Source organism: Lygodium microphyllum, chromosome 14, assembly GCF_053477565.2.
Source record: "Lygodium microphyllum isolate KBCC chromosome 14, Lygodium_microphyllum_v1.1.10, whole genome shotgun sequence".
NCBI lineage: Eukaryota > Viridiplantae > Streptophyta > Polypodiopsida > Schizaeales > Lygodiaceae > Lygodium > Lygodium microphyllum.
In genome coordinates, this window is record NC_141148.1 from 45,133,215 (window position 1) to 45,154,401 (window position 21,187).

General features: G+C 41.9%; 1 pseudogene; it reads right to left on the reverse strand.

Annotated features, from left to right (window-relative positions):
- Positions 1-18,203: 18,203 nt before the first annotated feature.
- LOC148025554 (mitochondrial adenine nucleotide transporter ADNT1 pseudogene) lies at positions 18,204-20,871 on the reverse strand (annotated as a pseudogene).
- Positions 20,872-21,187: the final 316 nt, after the last annotated feature.

The window sequence follows — 21,187 nt, forward strand, 5'->3', positions numbered from 1 at the left end:
AATTTCCATGACCTCTATTTTTCCATCCACCTCTTCCTCTAAAGCTCCCCCTACCTCTAAAGTTTCCTCGACCTCCTGAAACTAGCATTTCACCAAATTGTTGGTTGAACCTGTTTTGCTGGTTATTACCAACACGTCCCATACCATGGCCTCTCCAAGAGGATCTACCACGTCCCCTTCCTGAACTTGAGTAAAATGCTTGAACTTGTTCACTACTTTTTTCAGATGAGTCACCCTGCATATTGATCTCTTTGGTAATCATGAGAGAGAGATCAACTCATCAAAATTTGGAAATGACTTCCAAACATATACTGAAGTAACAAATGATTTCCATGCCTTCTCATTGTTAAGACCACTCAAAGTGGATGAAACCAAATCATCCTCATCAGGCATTGCATCAATTGCTACTAAAGCATCTGCAATGCCCCTCACCTTCAACACATACTCATTGACAGACATTTTCCCTTTCTTCAAGGCATTCAACTCTTGCTTGAGTTGAATCTTTTGTGCCTTTGTATTTACTGAAAACATGTTCTCAAAAATTGTCCAAGCTGCATGTGAAGTTTTTACATTCATGATATGTCCCAACATCGTATTATCAATGACTGTAGATAACCAATACATCACCTTTTTGTCTTTCGCATTCCATTCTTTCCATGCTTTTAATTCATCTACAGCCAGAAGGATACCCAGTTCTGGCTCATTTTCTTCACCTGAAACAAACTCATAAATGCCATTTCCAATGAGGAAGTTTGTCACACGGAACTTCCACGAAAGGGTACTTGTTCTTGTCAAACTTCTCAATAATAGGATTTCCACTATTCTCTGCCATTATCACAAACAAGGATACAACACAACAAGCTAGTCTTCCACAATCTTTCACAACACGTGCACAACACTACACCAAGCAACCTTGTTCACTGACTGCTCAATAGTACATGTAATCTGCAACCTGTTTGCATATAAACCTTACGTTTTCTTCCTGCAAACACCTCAAAAATTACAAATTCACAATTTGTAACCTGTGCACCCACTTTCGGTCAATACAGCCAAAATCACAGTGTACCCCGAAACTACTGTCTACAACCTTGTAGCTCTAAAATAGGGCCTGAAATGGCCTTAGATGCCCAAAATAACTACGAGACATCCCTAAAGGGCTAATCTATAGAATATACAGTGCTCTGCTTGCACACCAAATCTCACAGCAATCTAAGATTTTCGCTCTACCTTGCTTCCAGTGCCTCCACATGCACTATCCAAGAAAGAGAGAGAGGGAGAGAGAGAGAGAGTGGAAGAATGGGAGAGCTTCTTACCCGTTGCTTGCTTGCTCGAACCTTGCTCCTTCTCCTTCACTTCAGCCTTTAAAATCAGCCTCTCTCGGTGGCGAGACTCTGATACCATGTCAAGAATTGCATGGTGGGGGACTTTGCTTGAGCTGTTGTGCCAAACACACATCGTATACACAAGAGGAAGCTCACTCAAGAACACAAGAAGAGAGATGGAGGCCAAAACGTTTTCTTGCTGATTTTTTCTTCTTCTTCCACACACTATACAATGTACACAAAGTATAGATAAGATACAACATAAATGAAAGTGGCCTTCTAAGTCAAACAGTGCATAACCGACTACACTAATCGATTGGCGTTATATATTTGCCAGCTATAGGTAGGTATAACAAACTAAATATAATAAGTGATAAGTCAGTGGCCATGTGAGTATCATAATGACAACCAACATGTTAAGTGTAGACGTGCGGACTCATCTAGCCAGGCGGTCCATCATCAATGTCTGCACATGTTGAGCTTGCCATCTCAACACAGTGCACCAGGCATCCCATGTGTCCTGCTGTTGAGTATCTATGAACAAATTCCAATTTCTTTTTTTTTTGTTTTTGTGAACCTCCACTGACCATGACTCCTAAAGCTTCTTCACAATCTCCCACTTGATGATGTCTTGAAACTTCTCAATGAATGCCAAATCTTCGATGGATGGTCATTCTCTCTGTTTCTACTCTTCACTTTGTTCCCAAACAATTTGCCACCAAAATGCAAGTTTCTACTGCTTCAGTAGGAAGAGGAAATAGTCCACCACATAGAGCTTGCATCATGATGGTAATACATTTCCACCATTGTGGAAAGAACTATTGTGAAAAGTGGCTTTGAAAATGAGAATATCCAATTATTCAGTGTTAGAAGGAACTTTGCAAGTATCCATTGAATTATTCTCTTCTTGGCAATGGTATTTTCCTCATTTTCAACCTTTTGTAATGCTTGTTGATGGCAAGTTTCCCTGGCTGCGCACCAAAATCATGGAACCCCAAGAGAGACACCAAGGAAAAGGGATTTCTACTACAAGAAAATATATCTTTTAACATCAACAAGATTTTTTTTAATTCTTTAGAGAACCACAACAAGAAAAAGTACACCACTAGCAAGAAATCTTCACGTAGCATCATAGAAACAAACTCCCATGGTTTTATCTTCAACAAAATTCATCATTCTTGTTATATTCTTCATAGAATTAATCAATCAACAAAGAGAACACAAAAAAAACACTACTTTGAATGAAAATAATATCACATATGATTCATCTTCATTGTCTTCATAGTTTTCTCTCACAGTCTCTCATAGATAAATACATTGTCTGGCACAGAATTGGCTATCTCTGACTCTCTCTCTTTCTCTCTTAATCAATAATATATCATCTCCTCACTACAATACTCAATAATCACTCATAATAATCCTTCTTTGGTCGTGGATGCCCCTTCCAAAAGGTGTGTCTGATATGAAAGGTCACCAAAGCCACTATAGGACTCTTCATAGCTCATCACTGTCACTTTACTCTAGTCTTCTCTTGAGTCTTTAGTAGCTGCTTCTTCCACTTCCTTGAGCTCTTTTAAACTTATATTCACCTCTTTCCAAGGCTAGAAAACTTTTCTAAAATCACACATACATTCCATAGAACACTTACAGAAGCATATAGAATAGAACATAACAGAACAGAACAGAAACAAAAACAAACCAGGAACAAAAGCTCTATAGAAGCTCAACAGAAGGTTACATAAGGTCAACAGAAAGCATCAAATCCACATAATTCATACTAAAACCATTCCAAACTTTCAAAAAAACCATTCAATGATCTTTCAAAAGACCTTGAATTCCATCAATCATTAATCTATGCTTCATACAGAGGAAAAACATAACAAAACAGAAGCTATCAAAACCTCAATAGAACCTATCAGAATATCACAGAGCCTCATATTTCTACTAAAAATCATCATGAGCTTCCAAAACATAATCAGTATCATCCAAAAAACCTTCAAACACTTTCAAAACAACTAATTATCACTCAAAATCCATCAAAAATCAACCATTCAGTCTTTAAGAACAACAAAAATCAACCAAAAAATCTAGTCATTTCAGCCTTCAACACATTTGGTAGGTCCCTCTTTGCAAGCTGTGATTCTCTTAAAGAGACTCTGCACGTGGGTGATGTAGTCTCGGATATCCTCCTTATCCTTTTGACTAAACGTTCATCCACTTGACAATGAGGTTGTTAGAGTATCGTGCCTCAGAGAATTTATTGATGAAAAGACTCTTGAGGTTATTGAAGTCATTGCGTTCAACATTGTCTAGACTAGTGTACCATGTCCGTCCTTTGTCTCTAGGAAGATTTCGAAAGCTTGTGCATGTTAAGCATGGTTTGTGAGGCCATTATCCTCTTATACTTAAACTTCTTCATAAAACTATGCAGGCCATTGTCAAGTTGATACTACTTGTCGAGTCGCTTAGCAACCACATGTATCTTGGTATGGCTCCCAAAATTTGAGGTGATTCCTAGTCCTACTAGCAACAAAGTTGCCAAGGCTACTCCACTTTGTTTTGCAGCCATGTTGTCTAAGAGTTACTTGGTGAGAAGCTCGCTTAACATAAGATCAACTTCTAGTTCTCTCTCTCTCTCTCTCTCTCTCTCTCTCTCTCTCTCTCTCTCTCTCTCTCTCTCTCTCTCTCTCTCTCTCTCTCTCACCATTTGGTCCTGTCCTATTTTGATTTATGAGCACTAAGACATGTTGGACTTCAAACATATCTATGTCTTGTCTCAGCTTTTGAGCTCATTGCTTTTAGTGATAGGTGGCTATGCTTAACAACACTTTCCTTGCCAAACCTCTCTCTTCCTCTAGATTGGCTATGATGTCCTTAGCTAGTCTACCATGATGCTCCATTTTGGTTTGCAGGTCATATTGGGTCATTATTTATTGGATGTCGATTGGGAATTCTCCCAAGTCAAGTTCGTCATTTTCTGGGTTGGTGCTGGCTCTTAATTTATTGCTAGCTTCTTGAGCAACTAGGGCATCGATCTGATTGATTAAGCCCGATAGAGTTGTGTCCCTAATTGTACCTATTGTTGTTGCTCCCTAAGTAGCTCGATGATTCAAGTCTCTCAATATTCGATGATTGGGATCCTTGGCCACTATTCAACATTGAGGGGTCTTCTCCTACTAGTGGGTTCATTCGACTTATATTATCTTGCGTGAATTCCTTGTTATTCAAAACAATCCTCAATGTTATGCGCACTCCGATGCTATTGTGGTGCTCCTCAACGTGTGCAATGAGAAATCAGGCTTTCAGCTTTTCTGGTGCACTCCAAGTGTTGGTTTGAAGTGTAATGGGTTCAAGTTGTTTGTTCGGATCTCTATTGGGATATGGTCAATGACTGCAGTCACTCTTGGATTGTCGAGTCTCAACTCTCTAGTCAATCAACTCTATTGCCCCTCTCACTCACTTGGGGATCTACTTGGGTGTCCTACAACTAGGGCTTGGCCTCTGCAGGGTCTAGTGAGATCAGAGTTTTTAACAATTTGATGTTCATTTTTTTCATTTGATTTGCAAGTTTTTCATTCAATTCCTAGAATCGATTGTCCAATTCTGGGTTGTTTGATTTTGGACTAGTCAAAAATTTTGTCCGATTGAACAATCTGATTGCATTCCATTTTGAAAACCATATGACTTCAAGGCATTCAAATAGTTCGATTTTGGGAATTGGACGGTTCAACTGCGGTAGCGAAAATGGGTGCAAACTCAAGGAAAATGTCATGCTCAATGCTTCCTCCTAGTCTATGGCAGGCTCCAGAATCAAACAAGGGGTTAGCAATTAAAACAACTTGCCTTAGCCTCCAAATGCGCTTAACTGCATGAATCAAAGCTCTCCTTGCCTCACTGCTGCCTTGTGACAAACTTGTCTAGCTCTCTCTCTCTCTCTCTCTCTCTCTCTCTCTCTCTCTCTCTCTCTCTCTCTCTCTCTCTCTCTCTCTCTCTCTCTCTCTCTCTCTCTCTCTCTCTCTCTCTCTCTCTCTCTCTCAACTCTGAATGCAGAAATGAGCTCCCCTTTGCTCTGCTTGCCTCTTAAACCCCTTGTTCTTCAGTCTTCCACTCCCTTTATTCTCTCTTTCCTTTCTCAATGCATTGAATCCCCTTTCTCTTCTTGTTTTCCCTGTTTATAGCAGTAACCCTAATGTTTGTTTCTCTATTTTTTCTAATTTGTCCTTACCTAAATGCATCCAAATCACAAGCAACCACTTATACTAATCCAACCTAATTACCTAGATCCAAAAAACCAGAAAAACTTGCAAAGGAGATTGAAGACCTCTTCAACTCCCTCGCTTCCTACCTATATCAAGCACCTATTTGGGGCAAATCCTACTTCAATGCTCGATTCAGAGCATGCAAGCACTCAAAGCTTGAATCTCTTGTCCTCTCGACAACGGAACCAAAATATGGGAGCTTCTCGCTCGACTGCCAAGACCCATGGACCGCTTATTGCTTCAAGCATTTCAAGCCAAAGTGCAATGGCTACCTCTCACATAGCCGTACATGCTCTCACACATATGAGGGTAGTGAGCTTACCTCATGCTCGATCGAGTTGCCTCCTTCCTCAAGCACTTTGGTAGCTCCACGATCCAAGGTACAAGCTCAAGCAAGCTCGATCCTCAAGCTCCAAATGCCATGCTCCATTGATGTGTGTGAGATAAGATAAGAGAAGAGAAGAGAAGAAAAAGAGAGGAGAAGATGTAGAGCTTCTCCACCATAGTCCCTCACCCTCAGACACTCACTCCCTCACTCTCTCACATTCCCTCTCTCAAGAACAAGCTCAAGCAAGTAAGAACAAGAACAAGAAGAGGAGAGCTAGATTTTGCCACACACAAGGATGAGCTTCTTCATTCACTTTTTGCCTTTTTATATATAACCTTAACCCCCTTTGGGCATCCATCCCTTTTTACATGCCTAGCCATTTTAGCCTAAGTTCTCTTTTCCTATTCCCTTTCTATTTGCATTGTGCCTTCACCCATACCTGTCTACAGTTACAAATTACATTAGAGGGAGCCTAGTGCTCCTTTATACAAGGATTTAGAATGTGCTTTTATATTTAAAATGTGTCTTTTCTCTTTTGGCATTTTTTTCTCCTATTTCTTCAGCCGTTTTTCTTTTTTTTTATTTTTATTGCGTCTTTTTTAATATTCTTTTTGCTTTCTTTTCCCTAGGGTTAACAATTATCTTCTCACTGTAGCACAATGGGTTGCTTCTCATTTTCAGCATCAAAAGGAACATAAGCTTTAGCTAGCTGTTGAATGACTCACAGTTCATGCTAAAATTTGACCTTCTTTTTGTCAAGTTCACCTTGTGTAGCATATTTCATCAACTTTGCTAAATAATACATCTTGATTGTGTACTTTCTTGCCCCTGAGAAAGACAAATTCTATAACCCATCTCTCACTCATCTCCATATCCCATGAAGTGCCCTTGATAGATTTCATATCTAATTTGGTCCTATAATCTAGAGGTACATGCATAAAGGCATTACAACCAAAGACATGCAAATGGTCATATGAAGAAGTTTGCTAGACTAACCTCTTCAGGAGTGCCATTTTCAAATGCACAATTTGGAGAGCGATTGTATACATGAATTGCAAATTTAAGAGCCTCTCCCTAGAACGGATGTAATAGATTAGCTATGGACATCATGCATTTGACTCTCTCACAAAGTGTTGATTATATCTTTTAACCACGCCACTTGATGCAAGATTATAAGGAGCTATCAACTCCCTCTTAATGCCATGCATCTCACAAAAATTTTTGAACTCATTAGAAACATGTTCACCCCCATTATCCTTCTTATAGCATTTAACTTAAGTCCTTTTTGTGTGGTAACAAAATCATGAAACCTTTTAAAACCATCCAATACTTCATTTTTGCTCTTTAACACATACACCCAATACTTTCTCCTAAAATTATAAATAAAAGTGGCAAAGTACCATGCATCCCCATATGAGAAAATAAGCATAGTGCACACATCAGAATGTACTAAATCAAGAGCATTGGACTTCTTAACGACATGAGAGTAGTAAGGAGACTTCACATATTTTCCATATATGCAATCATTACAAAATTCAAGACCATATCCTTTTACATCAAATCTCAATAAAGAGAAGAGAACTTGAAGGCCTTTTTGGCTCATATGGCCAATTCTTTTGTGCCAAAGTTTCATCTGTGAATGAACTTCAACCACAGCCCAAGAACTTGCTAGGTAATGCCTTACAATGCAATTTTCCTTTTTACTGCCTTTAATAATCATCATAGAGCCCTTGTGGACCTTCCAAGATCCACCACCAAAGGTAGCAAAATACCCTCTTGCATCAAGCTGCCCAACTAATAGTAGACTTTTCTTTATTCTAAGTACATATTTGACATCCTATGAAATAAGCTCTTGGCCGTTTTGAAGAACCAAATGATTGGTATCTACACCCTCTATCTCAAATGTATAGTGTCCTACTGTTAACCTCATCACAAGAAAAAGTGAAAAAAGTGAAAAAGTGCGAGTTGGGAGCTAAAAGAGGTGGCCCAAAAGGAAATCGGACACAATGAAAGAAGTAGGAAGGGAAATGGTCGAAAGCGCAAGGGCGGCCTCAAAAGCTAAGTCAAAGACAAAAACATATTTTTAAATGCAAGGCGCCCTAAAACTTTTTGTAAAAGAGCACCATGCTCCCTCCTATGCAAATTGTAAAGGTAGATGGGCGGTAGAAAGAAAGATAGAAAGATAAGAGGACAATGGGAAAAGGGGCCTAGTAGGCCACGGCCGGCCATGTAAAAAAGGGGATAAGGGAATAACCACTCAAAAGAGATGGAGTGTGAGAGTGTAAGGGAGTGAGTGTGTGAGGATGAGGGATCAAGGAGAAGAAGCTCTCCACCATCTCCTCTTTGGGTTGGAATACTCCTTGACCTTTGCACTTTCCTTCTCGACCATTTTTGGGACTGACGTTTCTACCTCTACGTTTGCCACCTTTTTTCCGGTAGGTATCGTCATGGCACTCTTGATTTTTAGCGTGACCTTAGTGTCGGCTTTCTTTCTCCATTGCCCACAGCTCTTCTTTCTTTGATTGAGACTGCATCTAAGTTGTTTGGGCCCTGGCAATGATATGCTGGGACTGCTTTGTCTGTGTGCAGGTCATGACATGCAATGGGATGGGTGTGTCTTCTCCGTCAAATGTATCAACTCCAAATAGCCCCAATGGTACAAATGGCTCATTTGCAGCACTAGAGGATAGTCTTTGTCTAGGGAATTTGAAAAACATGTGAGTGATTCCACACTCTAGGCATCTAAGCCAATTAGCCTACTCTCGTTCAGGGCAGCATGAGGAGATATGTCTTGGATGTCCACAAGTCCAACACGAGATTGGTTCTTGGGTCTACCCTCCAAAGCCTTTGCCTCTACCTTTACCTAATGCCATCACTAGTACAGGCCAATAATCCATAAGGATTGCATTGCCCTCTTCATCACATGATACATAGGGTTGCACATAAGGCTCTTTGTTATTCAGCTCCTCCACATAGTGGACTAGAGCATTGCTCTTGGTGGATGGATTACGTCGGGTCTAGGTGATCTAAGTATTCTTGTGGGGTTTATCTCTATCCTAGGAATGGCTGGTTTGGTGTCATTAGGTGCCAAGAGAGCCAATGGGGGTCCCCTCCCGAAAAAGTTTTATGACCTATTCACTGGGTAAGGTTGTCTGTATAGTTGCGAGTACAGGAGTCTCCTCGGTAGTTTGCAATAGTGCATGGCATTGTGACCGAACCTACCACAATTGGCGCAAGGTTGGGATCTTGCGTCCTGACACTCGGCTGGCAGGTGGTTTCTACCACAATAGATGCATTGGACATGAGGGCTTGTTGGTCATATCATCATTTCTTGTAATTTTGCTAGCTTCATTTTCATCTCCACTCTTGGCTTGCGTCTGTGCCCTTGCCTTTATCCTGAGTACTTGGGCTTGATCTTTCACTTGATGTTGAAAATATCTCAGAGTTTTTAGCATTTGTCTCCTCTCGGGTTGAGCTCTTGGAGCTTCTCTCTTTGAGTTTGTCATCCACTCTAATTTCCTTGTCAAAGACCCTAGCTAGCATGTCTCATTGCAAGCTTGAACTGCCCACAAAGGCCTTGTAGAGATCACTCTTTTGGTGGGTCGCTCACCAGTTGGAGTCCTCTTAAAAAAACTCTGCATGTGGGTGACGTAGTCTCTTATGTGCTCCTTGCCTTTGTGCTTGAAGTTCATTAGCCTCACTGGAAGGTTATCGGAGTACATAGGCTCAAAGAATCTCTTAATGAAGAGACTCTTGAGGTTGTTGAAGTCAGTTCGCTTAGTAACGTCCAACAGTCTCGTGTACCAGGTCCTACCCTTATCTCCTAAGCATAGACCGAAAGTTAATGAGCGTAGAGAGTAAGATTGGTGAGGCCATTGGCCTCGCAAACTTGGTTGAACTGCTCTACAAAAATATATGGGTCATTGTTTGGCTAGTACTTGTCTAGCTGCTTAGCCACAAAATGGATTCTTGATGGGTTCTTAGAGCCCTGGTTAACTCCTAATCCTGCAAACAATGAGGTTTCCATTGCAATGGCATTGTGCTCTGCTAAGAGCTGTCTTGGACTAGAGGACAGGGGAGCAAGGGGAAACCCTAACCCTGACTTCTTGAGAGGCTATATAAACAGCCTAAAGTACACACTCATAGTGGAGAAGAGTGTAGTAATTGTACCTTGAACAACTGACTAAGCAAGATCTTATCCTTGTACTTGAGCTCTCTCTCTCCCTCTTGTGCACACTCTCTCATGCTTCCAACTCTGATTTGCAACATGGAATCAGAGCCATCTCTGATCCTTCAACATCCCTCAGCTTCCCTACATCATTAAGTGCACATGAGCTTTCATCTTCCACCTCTTACCTCTTGACCACCATAACCACAACCTATCCCACCTATGATGGAGGACTTGGAAAGAACAAAGGAGGGGGTTTCAACTCAAGATTTCTTATAAGGAACTCCTCCTCAGCTCAAGACATAGCAGCTTAGCCCCAAAAAACCCCACATTGGCCATGCAGCACGATGACATTGCAAAAAAATGCAGGCAGGCGCAAATCTGGGCAGCGTGCAAATTTGTACAGGTGTGCATGCTCAGCTGAGGGTGAATCAATGGTGGACATCCTAGGGCTTTGATAGCTCCCTAGTGAGCCATCTCCCACTAAGAGGGTTTGGGGAAATTCCTCCTATGATGGTTGCTATATGAATCAAACCCTAATTATGGGTTTCTGGCAGCCATAGCTAGGAAGCTTCATCCTCACTCATTTGCATCTTTTTTCAATCTGGGCATTGTCAATAGTGATTTTAATCAATAAAAAACCATTTTCAAGATTTGTTACTGCCATGTGGAGCTTAAATGCAGAGCGTTTCTCATTCCATGGGCAATACTAAGCTCGTAAAGATCAACCTACATTATGAGTACTAGAATGTGTTGGGGGTAAAGGCATCTTTGCCTAGCCGCTCGTGTATTACTACACTGACAGTACCCACCACTGCACACTGCAGGTGATGGGCGCTCATCACTATCACTTTATTCTTTATTATTTTAGTGACAGTTTGAATAAAGGAAGGCCCAGTCACATATTGTAACTGTTGGAGTTCCCATTTGTGTCTCTCTCTCTTCTTGCTCTTGCTCTTTGCCATAGCTCACTTCCAAGCAAGCTTTGATCCTTCTCACCTTTCAATTGGTATCAGGGCAAGGCTTCCCGACTTCCTGAGCTTGGTTCATGGCATTCTTAGCTTCCATTCAAATACCTACAACATTGGGTCTCCTTTCTAGCAGACATAGCTGACCTTCCCGAGCTCCTGTCACTCCGTGCCTTCCCGAGCACCTTCCCAGCCTATTGAGGCACCCTCAGGGCATTGCTACAGAGGTATTGAAGTGTTCTTTCAGTGCTTTTATTCAATTCTCAGGTTGCAATCAATCAGGGCAGCCATAGCTCAAAGCTTTGGAGCTTGGATCTTGCTCCCTCTTGCATTTGGGCACTTGAGGCTTGTTGTGAGTCTCCCTGGGCACCCCCTAGAGCCTCTAACCACTACCATTGAGGCCATGTGGATGCACAGGAGCATAAGAAGGGATCAAAAAATTTGCACCATTTTTTTGGCTATTCTGGATAGCACATTACAACATCTCACCTACTCCTCATTGATGGCCATGGCATGCTTCTTCGGGCTTGGCAATAGACTTGGCAATGGTCTCTAACTTTGGTTGAAGCCTCCTTGATCATAGGCATTAGATTTGGGTCTGATCTATACATTCCTAGGACTTTTTACAATAGTCCCACAGTCATGTTATGCAGAACTAACATTGGCATGTAATGCTATGCTTGTTTGGGCACTTTCACTTAACCGGTTTGGTACCTATTGATGCCCGATTGTTTGGGGGATGCAAGGTGCATATTATGCCATCATTTTGGACTGATTTTATTGCTGAAAATACTCAATTTTGAACAATAAATTATTGTTGTACCACAGTGGGCTGAAGCCTATTATCTCATGTTTGGTTATGCCTATTGGTTTCGTGCTATGTCTTTGGGATATTCAACGAAGTATTAACCTTTGGGGTACAACATCGAGCTTGTCTTTGGTTTCGGATCTTTATTTGCACTTGAGCTTGGCTTTGGAATGCATTTGATGCTCCGTCTTGGATGTACATATGGCATGTATGTTACCTATGTTTGACCGGTCTTGACATGCTTGGCCTATGCCACTACTACATGCTAGTTACATTGTTTGGAGCCGATTGCTACTAGTGCCTTGTCTTGGCTTGCACTTGGCTTCCTGGAACTTACTTGGGATATTTCTTGGCTTGCTAGGGTTGTATTTGGGATATAGTTAATGTCTATGGATGCTCTACTTGGAGGCTACAGAGAGCTTATATGCTCATGATGTCTTATTGATGTCTGGTCTTGGATCTTTCATCACTGGTGCTCTCATATGCCTTTCTTGAGCTTCTTGGCTTGATCCATATGGCTTTTGTGCCAATGGGAGCATCATTGGATGTTTGACAAACATTGAGCAAGTGGTTTATGCTATTGAGCTTTGAATATTTTGAGACTGGGAAATTCTTCACTTGGATGTTGCATGGTTGATATGCCATGGTCCGTATACATGTACTTGGGTTCATTTGGGCTTCGCACTCCCTGAGCATACACCTCTTTATGTCAGGTCTTGCTAGTGTTGTGTACACTTTGCCCTATTACATAGGGGGTGTGCCGGCTTACTAACGGATTCATTTGACATGCTTGGGTGTTTGCTCAATGTCAATATGACTGTCATATGCTAATTTATGCCCAATTGATGTTGGTTATGCTTTGACAATCTGTGGTTGACTTGGTGCATTGATTTTGCTTACAATTTGCTCTCATTGTACCTAGCTGTAATTTATTATAGCAAGCAGTTATGTATGGACTGATGTGGAATTTTTATGCTAAATCATCCTAATTTTATGTACTTTTGATGGTACTTGGTGGGCAGCATCATTAGCTATCAATTTGTGGTCATTTTGCCTTGGTTTTGGTGGTATTTTGGTTGTTTACAGAAAACAACAAGTAGTTTTGAACTATCTACACTGTTTTGGACTGCATTATGGGTTTTTCTTCCACTGACAGTGCTATCTTCAACATCACTAAGCTTGATGGTATGAATTATGCCTACTAGAAGAGCCAAGTTTGGTAGGTATTGATGCAGAAATCGCAAATAAAGCCACTAAGGATGCATGGCAAGCAGCCTGAAACTATGATTGATGACGAATGGGATGAGCTTGATGAGTTATGTAAGTCCACCCTCATCTTGTCTCTCTCTAAACAGGTGCATTACAATGTGGTTGAGGAAGCATCGAGTGCTTGGCAGTTTTGGGATAAAATTAAAAACCTCTATGACAAGAAAAGTCTAGCAAGTCACATGTATTGGTTGAAGCACCTTATGGACCTATGCATGAAGGAGAATATGACAATGTTTGCTCATTTGAGCTAGTTCCATACTATTCTCAAGAACTTGACTTCGCAGGGTATTACCTTTAATGATGAGGTTACTCCATTATTTTTGCTTGGGACTCTAAGTGAGTCATGGGATGTATTTCACACTACCTTATGTGCTCCTACTACTATTTTGAACTTGCATGATGTAGAGAGTGTTCTTCTGTAGGAAAATATTAACCATAAGAACTTGGATGCATCTCATGTGTTGCATGCTTTGACTGTTAGAGGCAGAGATGGTAATGGCAAGAATGACCATGGAAATGGCCGTGGTAGAGACTCACAGAAGTCTAGGTCTAAGTCGTGTGGTAAGTTGCATAGCAAGTCTCGTGGGAGAAATGCTAATGTGACATGTTATCATTGTGGCAAGAAGGGTCATATGCACCCATAGTGTCATGAGTTGCATAATGAGAAGCGCAAAGAGAAGGGGAAAGACAAAGTACATGAAAAGTCCTCTGATCGCAGCATTATGCCTGTGAAATCGAGTGTGAAAATGGAGGAGATAAATGTCATGCAGACTGATGACTCCGATGGGGAGTACATACTTATAGCTAGTTCTTATGATGCTACATCGTTGATCGATGTTCACTCTATGTATGCACAGTGTTGGCTTTTGGATTCTGGTGCTTCATTTCATGTTACACCATGCTGTGAGTGGTTCCACTCCCACCACACTGTCTCTGGTTCAGTTCGCTTGGGTGATGACATGTCACTTGCTATTGTTGGCATTGTGGATGTACGACTGCAGTTCTCTACCTGGCAATACTTTTTTGTTACAAGATGTACATCATGTACCTGCACTTACATGCAGTCTTATGTCTACAGGGTAGCTTGATGATGCTGGGTTTCATGTTTCATTTGGGGATTCTGCGTGGAAGATCACCCTTGGCAGACTTGTGCTTGTTAGAGCTGCCAAAGCTAGCAGCCTCTATCCTCTTGTAGTTGATGGGTCCTCTGTTGACCATGTTTTGTCAGTGGGTTCCACCCCACATGTATCGCTTTGGCATGCCCGTTTGGGCCATATGTCCTTGAAGGGAATGAAAATGCTTTCTGGTTTGCAGCACTTACTGCCCCTTGACTACGCATGTTTTGATTCATATGAGCATTGTTTTCATGGCAAACAAACTAGGAATACGCATAAGAAGTCCGGTAGGACACACACGAGTGAGCCCCTAGCATTGGTACATTCGGATGTCTGTGGACCCATGCCATGTCAATATATGGGTGATGTGAAGTATGCCAGATAGATTGGAAAGCCTGCAAAATTTAGAAAATAGAAGAAATAATGAATATATATATATATATATATGATAAACCCTATATAAAATATAGTGTATACAAAGGGATTCTAGCCCCTAACATAAAAAAGTCTAAGAAAGAAAAATTCCAAGAACAGATGATCATTACCTTCCAAAGGCCTGGTAGATTCTTGGGGATGAGTTAGACCTGGGGCCAATGCTAAATAAAAGTGAGCGAAAGAAGAAAAGGATCTAATGTCACCCTTGTGAAGTTTTGATAGGTTCATGGGGACGAGTTTGACCCTTGTCTTCTTGGGGGTGACATTTAATCGAAAAGCAAAAACGAACAATGATGGTTGGAGTGAAAGTAAAAGTTAGCGAAAGAAGAAAAGGATTTAGTGTCACCTTGCAAGAGCTTGGTAGATTCTCGGGTACCAAGACAATACCTGAGACTAATACCTTGTTCTTCTTGGGTCACAATATACTTAGCTCCCTCCTTTTTACATGCTTATGTTTTACAAGGGAGAAAAAAGAACAGGGGGAGCCTTTCAAATGAAAGGTAAAATTTAATTAATTGAAGTAGATAGTTGTAATGAAGGAGACCTAGGAGAGAGAAGGAGAGGAGGGAGAGACTGCAGAGAGGAGAGAGAAAGAGGAAGAAGATGAGAGAAGAAGAGAGAGAAAGACTAGCTGAAGAGAGAGAAAGACAAGAAGAGGAGAGAGAAATGACTGGCAGCCATGGAAGGATAGGGAAGAAGGTGAAAGGATAGATGTATATTCATAAAATGGTACCCTAACCAGGTCCTTGTACACCTTAAATACCCCATCCCTGTAACCGGGTATTCGCATGTGTTATTCTCGTGTTAACCCCGTGTAAGACCCTCTAATCTCATTCTTTACATTCCATCCCGACCCGCAAGGTTTTTGCTCTCAAAAGAAAAAAGAGGACGTATTGGTATGGCTGGGGGGGGGAGGGGGGGAATCTTGTGAAACGGCGGCCTATGAGCATGTATGCAGTGTGAGCATGAGGGGAGAAGGTAACTCGGTACAAAGATAGGCACCAATTCCAAACAAGAAGGGTTGGACAACACCGGACAGCATGCTGTCCCGAACAGGCCTGCAGTGGAAAACTAATCATAACTTGCCATGGGCAACTCCAAACAAGACATTCTGCATGTCAAAACAAAGCTCATTGAGTGTACTTTCAACCCAGGTAGGTCATGCATGGATGCAATTAATGCAGGCCCAAAACTATTCGAAAACAGATGGTTGTGTCTATTGCAAAACATGCCCAAATCGAGTTGTCCTTCAGCCAAGGTTGCCGCCTCAAGGTGAGGGGACTACACCGGGGCAATGCTGATGTAGATAGAGCTTTTCTTTAACCCCCAGGATCAAATGGATTACCTGCATGGTAAGCATCACCAGCATACAGGTCATCCATGCAAGTGTGGGTGTCTGCACTGCCACCGGGGTCAAATGGAAAGTGGTTATCCTTTCCATGCATTGGGTTACCATCCACAAGTAAAGCTAGAATGGTCAGAACCACTAGCTGTTGCATTGAGTCTACCATAAGCATCATATGATTAAGCTCGGTCTGTGCTTGGATGTTGTCAACAACCTGGGGTTGCATAAGCTAAAAAGTTTACTATGTCAGCCCCTAAGTGCTGCATATTCATGGACCCTGCATTCTTAGTGATGTCCAAGCATTCAAACTACAGGCCTGTGGACTGAAGGGGCTTCCGCATGGGGTCATGATCATTCAAATCCACATGATGCCCATGATCTTCTTTCTTGAACTGAAGTTCTTGTTGTGGACCCATACCAAAATGGTCTTCAGCAAGATCTTCTCCATCCTTTGTATCATAATACTCTAATACCAAGAGTATTTTGGCAGTCTTTGCCCTGCATGTGGCTTGATGATTACAAGATATTGGCTTAGCACGTCGATAGCATAAGCCCACAGCATGTAATTCCCATATCATATCACTAGTAAGGTGTCTAATGCATTTAGCCTTAGATAGCAATTTACACACTTGCTCATCACCATTGGTCAGCTCAATAATAGTTCTGACATGCTGCTCATAGTCATCTTGCTGCTCATGTATAACAGATGTCTGTCCATGCTCACAACCATAATGCTCATGATGTCCATATGGATGGTCATACCAATGTGGCTGCTGCTCATACTGATATTCATGTTGTCCATACTATATATGGTGATAATAGCCCTGCTGCGCATCACATGCATAACCGTCATAAGCATGCTGCCTTTGATCATTGATCCCACAACATTGGTCATATTGTCCATAATCTCTATGAGAATGCATGTCACAAAAATGTTCATGATGCTGCCCAAATACATCTATTTGTTGTTGCCCACTATCAAAACCTTGGCCATATTGTTGCCCATAAACATGATGCCCAAGATTGCATGATGATTGTCCAACATGACTACAACAGTGTCCTTGCATCCTAGGCAGACCATAAGTATGATGATTGGCAAGTCCATGAGCATAGGTATCAGCATGATGTCAATCATAATCACTTACTTGCCACTCTTGCATTGCATATCTCCATGAGGCAGCTGCCCATATGGTTGTGTGGCATAAGAATCTCCATATGCATGATGCTGACCAATGTTGTATGAGGTACCATATACATGTCCATGATCATGACTTGCATAAGAACTGTGTTGCTGCATAAAGGAGTGCTTGTAAGCGTAATCATGCTATCCATAATGGCCATAATCATGGTGCCCATGATACCCATACTGCTAATCAAATCCATTGGAGTATGATCCACCCTCATGACAAGGTACATAGCTAGGTGTTGCCCAAAGTCATATTGTACAATACTTTGGTTATCAAAATTGTTGCCATCTAAATTTTGCATACCATGCCCTTCCATTCACCTAAAATCATTGCCACGATCTACGTTAACACTGAGCCCTTGTACTCTTCTAAATACATCATCAAGTTTAGGACCATGAATCCCAGTTCCTTCCATTCTCCTCAGAGTATCATCTTCAGGTTGTGGCATACCAGGTTCATCCCTTCTCCTAAGAGTCTTGTCACTAGCAAGTCGTAGTATTCCGTGACAATCTATTCTCCTAAGAGCATTGACATTTTCAGGGTGAAGCACATCAGGGCCTTCTCTTCTCTGCAAACTGTTGTCATCTTCAGGGTGAAGCATAATAGCACCATCAATCATCCTTAAAGTGAGATCCCTTTCGGGGTGTAGTATACCAGGGCCCTGGGGATGTAAAATGCCAGCACCTTCAGGGTGCAGTAAACCAGGGCTTCCATTCTCTGTAAAACATGATTGCCCTACGGGCATGGCAAAACTGGGCCATCCATCCTTCTAGGCATGTTCTGTCCATCAATATGTAACAATCTGGGTCTATCAATACACCTCTCAACCCCGATAGGCCTGGGGATGCCCTTGGGCCGATATGCACCTGGCAGCCATTGCTCTCTATCATACATCCTTAGTTCCATCATTGTCCTTAAGGAGGCTCACAAACCTGCTCTCAAATATGTCTATAAGCTGGTAATCAACTCAATTCATTCACAGACATCATAGCTTTTCCCATGCATTCCTGTAGGCTACATTCTAGGCTCATGCTATATTAGCATGGATGATTTTTCCAGGATAGAGATGCAATCTACAACCTTGCAATGCCTTCAATTTTTATGTGTTTCGATGAACAAGGAGTGCCATGGGGAGACAATGTCTTCTTGATCTGGATTGCTTCCCAAGCAAGTGTATTCTTGTATGAGACAATTCAGGGGAAAGCATCTCCCACAGCATTGCAGTCCTGATGATGGTCCTGATGATGGGAGTGGAGGAGGAAGCAATTCTTGCACTTGACAGAATCAATGCTGCCTATATGCGCAAGGGAATCCTGGAAGGTTTTCTTTCATCACTTTCTATAGGAGCAATCATCTCTGATCTTCTATATGAACCCCACTGTTTGATCTACTATCCAATCCAACTAGGTGTTCTGACATTCTCTCATTACTAGTCTCTAATCTCTTATCAGATACAACCTTTGAATTACCCAAGCCTTTGCCAACTGCACTTTCTAACCATCTGTCTGCTGGAACCTTGCTGCTTCAGAATCTCTCTCTATTGGCCCTTTCATTTAATCTTCATTTGAATTCTAGATTTATTTGAGCTTGACGGATACATGTTGAATGCCAATTATCTTTTCAACTTCAAACTCACCAAGCTCAATATCTGAATTATCACTCTCATCATCTGATGAACTGACTACAGAGAGTGAACGCCACCGCCTACGAGCCTTTTTATCTTCAACATCCTCATACTAGCAATACTTCTCACACAGCTTCTTTCATTCCCTTAGCAAAGTGAGAAAGTCCTCAGTAGCTTCATTGCACACCTCTGTCTCTGGGTGGTTGTATTTCAAACTTTTGCATGCATACTCATTCAAATCAAGGGCCCATTTGTGATAAGCTTTATAGACAGCAATGTTGCACCCATACACAACCCCGTTGACATTCCACCACTTTTCTTCCAAGTTCAAAGACCTAATCGGAGATTTGAAATTCTACACCAAGAAGATCTTTCACCACTTCATACGTCACAAAAGCAAGTGCAATTGAAGGGACCACCTTGACAGAATTAGGAAGCAAACCCTTGTATAGTGCACCAAACCCCTCGTTCTTAACTGTCTGCTTGAATGCATCTATCATGCCAGTGTATTGCGCAGGAGCTTTCAACTGACCATCTGCTGTTATGACAGCTGAAGCATCTTTCCATCCTACCATCTGCATCCTTCTGCATACCACATCTAAAGGATATGCAATAGTCTGACCAACTGTACTAGCTGCAGCTCCACACCCAAGCTTTGTCATCACGCTTAACTCTGAACTTTCTCCTGACAAGGCTTGATTCTTTTTCACAATGTAGTCCTTGAGAGACTCATAAACATCAAAATTCATTCCCACATAAGATATCACTCCAATAACCAATGGCAGCCAACCTTTGTACAAAGCCCTCGTCCCCTCTTCTTTTACAATAGTTGATGTAGAATGGAACATTCCTCTATAGCATGCAGGTGAATCCTCTGGACTATCAGTCTGCCCCACACCATGTCCATTGGATATGTAGCAGACATAGCAATTATACCCGCATATGCACTAGCTCCCAGCCGCAAAATTGGCGTGAGTTCAGCATTGTCATGTTCGGTTTGTCTTCTGTACAACCATAGAATTGCACTTGAAGCTTGCTCATAGCTATAGAACTTTACTACAGAATTGAGTATAATTCGAGCACAATTTGTTCCATTGCCTTTGAAGAATCCGGCATTGCCTTCGTTTTGCTAGATGTATTTTAGCCCTTGAACCATACCATTGTATTTTGGTTTAAGAGAATTTTGTACCTGTAATAGAATCTTGAGGTGCTTAAGTGGTGCAACGGCATTGCGTGAAACTCCTCCAACCACGCCACTAGCAACGAGTGATTTGAGACTGAGATAACAGCATGACCTGGTGCTTTAACATCCGATGTGGCAAGCTTGGCCTCTTTCAAACGCTACTTTTCAAGGACGCAAGGTAGCGCATGACTCAACTGGCTCCCTGGATGGATCTGTAGGCACTGTGTTGGGGCTTCGTACAATGTGCAGAGATGGCTCCTGGTGGAACTGGAGTGGGTGCTATGGCTGGTGGAATAGTGCAAGAGGCTTGCTTAAAAGTCCCCCTCGACCTGCACTATTCTCAATGCTCCGCACAAAGCTATTCATGTGATTCTGTAGAGGAAACACCAGCTTTTAAGCGGGTAAAAGCCATCCACGATTTGCGAATAGTGGAGGTTTACCCTCATAGATTACAGTACCACAATCATTTTCTCTTGCAATTGGCAAGCGGGCTTCTATTGGAGGAAGCATCCCACAATGAAAGCCCACAAAAATATCAAATCGTAGCGGCTCAATGCAACCAAAGTCAACAGGAAAATTAGAGCGACGAAAGTCAGCAAAAAAACCAGGTCGCAGTAGTATTTTGCAATCAAAGTCAACTGAAAAAACCAAATCGCAATCATACCTCAAGCTGTGCATCTCAACTCTGTCAGTACTCCTAGCAACGGGATGGTTTCACCAACTTCTATTAGCATTTCAACTTTCTCGGGCTTGATATAGTCGTTATCCACTTGTGCAAGTGCCTCATCAGGCACTTCAATAAGCAAAGTCTGCTTGCTACGGCAAAGAAGCCTAAAGTTGCCAAGGCTCGCGTTGCGCATCCTACCTACCTCTAGATGATTGTGGAGGCCATCTCTGCCCTAAAGGAGTGCACTGGCTCGTAGAGGAGAAGTACAAGACAGGCCTACCACTAAACTTCAAGAAGCTACTATATGTGCAGTTGAAAAATCTAACAAAGAATGGGAAGGTGGTGCAGGTGAAGCACTCGTTCAAGCTGTCGGAGGGGCTAAAGATATTTGGGCAGAGGATGATGGCCCTCAGCCCTCACCCAAGCAGCCTGCGGCCACATCATTGGAGATGGAAGCCCCCAAGGATCTGTCCATACTCGACAATGCCATCGCAAGCATACTTAATACG